The sequence below is a fragment of the Schistocerca americana genome, chromosome 11 (assembly GCF_021461395.2).
Source record: "Schistocerca americana isolate TAMUIC-IGC-003095 chromosome 11, iqSchAmer2.1, whole genome shotgun sequence".
NCBI classification, from domain to species: domain Eukaryota; kingdom Metazoa; phylum Arthropoda; class Insecta; order Orthoptera; family Acrididae; genus Schistocerca; species Schistocerca americana.
This window is the reverse complement of record NC_060129.1, coordinates 175,597,704-175,601,065: the sequence shown is the minus strand read 5'-3', so window position 1 is coordinate 175,601,065 and position 3,362 is coordinate 175,597,704. Positions and strand designations below refer to the sequence as shown.

The following is a 3,362-nucleotide window of genomic DNA, read 5'->3' as shown; positions in this document are numbered from 1 at the left end:
AGATCCAAAGAAGAGCGGCGCGTTTCGTCACAGGGTTATTTGGTAATCGTGATAGCGTTACGGAGATGTTTAATAAACTCAAGTGGCAGACTCTGCAAGAGAGGCGCTCTGCATCGCGGTGTAGCTTGCTCGGCAGGTTTCGAGAGGGTGCGTTTCTGGATGAGGTATCGAATATATTGCTTCCCCCTACTTATACCTCCCGAGGAGATCACGAATGTAAAATTAGAGAGATTAGAGCGCGCACGGAGGCTTTCAGACAGTCGTTCTTCCCGCGAACCATAGGCGATTGGAACAGGAAAGGGAGGTAATGACAGTGGCACGTAAAGTGCCCTCCGCCACACACCGTTGGGTGGCTTGCGGAGTATAAATGTAGGTGTAGAAGCGAGGCGTCGTTTGGCATTTACGGGCGTGCTGTGTGGCTTATGAGCTGCCGCTCGCCCATGAACCCCAAGTTTCCTCACCAACCACCTACACACAATCACCAATCGTCTTCAGGTCTTTTGCAGTATAGGCGTTGCTATCGTCTTACAGATAACCGCATCTTCTGCAATGAACTTCGTGCAGCTTCCGTCGCTATTCACTCAAACATTTTCGTATACCGTGACGTTCGCTTCCTGGAACCATTCCTGAAATTGTATTTACATCTGACGATTCCTTTCTTTTAAGAACGACGTATTGAATTTTTAACCGCAAGGAAGTCTTGAATCCTGTCATTAAAGAACAGTGCGGTACTTCACGGAACGCCTGACGTCAACCAGACACCGTAGCGGCGTTTCCGCACGGAAGCCGGAAAGAGCGTGACTTTAAAAGACGCAGTGCAGTGTCTACGAGCTGTAGAAAGCCGACGCAGTCCGCGCCCTGGTGCATTCTTTCCTGAAAACCGTATTCCCGCTTCCCTGATCACGCCTCTCGTCATCTCATCTCAACCAGATCGCGCTCCGCGAGAATGCTGGGGTCGTAGTAGCTCTAACACAGTGGCACCAACCATCGCTAGCTCACAGCACGTGCGAACTCATTCATCAGTCCAGAATGAGATTTTCACACTGCAGCGCAGTGTGCGCTGATATGAAACTTCCTGGCAGATTAAAACTGTGTGCCAGACCGAGACTCGAACTCGGGAACTTTGTCTTTCGTGGGCAAGTGCTCTACCAACTGAGCTACCCAAGCACGACTCACGCCCGGTACTCACAGCTTTACTTCTGCCAGTACCTCGTCTCCTACCTTCCAAACTTTACAGAAGCTCTCCTGCGAACCTTGCAGAACTAGCACTCCTGAAAGAAAGGATATAGCGGAGACATGGCTTAGCCACAGCCTGGGGGATGTTTCCAGAATGAGATTTTCACTCTGCAGCGGAGTGTGCGCTGATATGAAACTTCCTGGCAGATTAAATCTGTGTGCCCGACCGAGACTCGAACTCGGGACCTTTGCCTTTCGCGGGCAAGTGCTCTACCATCTGAGCTACCGAAGCACGACTCACGCCCGGTACTCACAGCTTTACTTCTGCCAGTATCCGTCTCCTACCTTCCAAACTTTACAGAAGCTCTCCTGCGAACCTTGCAGAACTAGCACTCCTGAAAGAAAGGATATAGCGGAGACATGGCTTAGCCACAGCCTGGGGGATGTTTCCAGAATGAGATTTTCACTCTGCAGCGGAGTGTGCGCTGATATGAAACTTCCTGGCAGATTAAATCTGTGTGCCCGACCGAGACTCGAACTCGGGACCTTTGCCTTTCGCGGGCAAGTGCTCTACTAACTCAGCTACCCAAGCACGACTCACGCCCCGTCCTCACAGCTTTACTTCTGCCAGTACCTCGTCTCCTACCTTCCAAACTTTACAGAAGCTCTCCTGCGAAACTTGCAGAACTAGCACTCCTGAAACAAAGGATATTGCGGAGACAGCCTGGGGCATGTTTCCAGAATGAGATGTTCACTCTGCAGCGGAGTGTGCGCTGATATGAAACTTCCTGGCAGATTAAAGCTGTGTGCCGGGCCGAGATTCGAACTCGGGACCTTTGCCTTTCGCGGGCAAGTGCTCTACCAACTGAGCTACCCAAGCACGACTCACGCCCCGTCCTCACAGCTTTACTTCTGCCAGTACCTTCAGTCGGTAGAGCACTTGCCCGCGAAAGGCAAAGGTCCCGAGTTCGAGTCTCGGCCTGGCACACAGTTTTAATCTGCCAGGAAGTTTCTGTCATCAGTTTTCGGCTGGATCAAGGAGATTAGGTTACAATGCATACATTAGGGCTGTTGTCAAAACAAGCAAATATCGATCTATCTGCACATTTTCTAAAACCTGTCGATATAGCCAGCGGTGTATTTTAATCGTTATATCGATATTAAAATGGCAATGCCTATTGCCGATATCCTTTATATTATATTTTTTCGCAATTTTCGATGGATATATGAAGTTGTCCTTTTGAAATTGCAGATCAAATGTGTGCGAATTCCTAAGGGACCAAACTGGTTAGGTCATCGGTCCCTAGACTTACACACTACTTAAACTAACTTATGCTAACAACAACACAGACTCCCATGCCCGAGGGAGGACTCAGAGACAGGACGCTTTAAACAGCGCGGCCACTCCTTGTGGCGAAATTGTAATAGAACATAATTTTACTTTCACTGTGTGAAGGAGTCTTACTACTTTTTGAGCTTTCAAAATGGCTCTGAGCACTATGCGACTTAACTTCTGAGGTCATCAGTCACCTAGACTTAGAACTACTTAAACCTAACTAACCTAAGGACATCACACACATCCAAGCCGGAGGCAGGATACGAATCTGCGACCGCAGCCGTCGCTCGGTTCCAGACTGTAGCGGCTAGAACCGCACGGCCACTCCGGCCGGCGTTTTGAACTTTTATCGCGTCCAGTCTTTCTTTTTGTGTGAAGCAAGTATATGTGGCATAAAAGAAGAGCTAGGATTGCACTGGCGGCCGCTACAGTCGCAGGTTCGAATCCTGCCTCTGGAATGGATGTGTGTGATGTCCTTAGGTTAGTTAGGTTTAATTAGTTCTAAGTTCTAGGGGACTGATGACCTCAGACGTTAAGTCCCATAGTGTTCAGAGCCATTTGAACCAATAAATCTCTACTTAAATATACAGCTTTGAAATTGGCAGCATATTTACAATTTGGAGCCGATATTTTTTGGCTTGTACGTCTATATTCTCTCAGTCTATATATTCTATATGTTGAGGGTCGAAAATTATGTTTTTCGTAAATATCGATACATCGATTCCTGGTACTTTAAAAAATATCAACAGTCCTTCCATACACTGTGTATCCCAGTTCCGTTACAACTGTTGCTATGATAAATAAAAGCTATGTATTACGTTCACAAAATCAATTTATTCAAAATAGTCTG

General features: G+C 47.7%; 1 non-coding gene across 1 annotated transcript; it reads right to left on the bottom strand.

Annotated features, from left to right (window-relative positions):
• Nucleotides 1–1,982: 1,982 nt before the first annotated feature.
• On the bottom strand, nucleotides 1,983–2,057 carry Trnas-cga. The gene has a single exon. It is a non-coding gene; the product is annotated as a tRNA-Ser (tRNA).
• Between the last annotated feature and the right edge of the window lie 1,305 nt (nucleotides 2,058–3,362).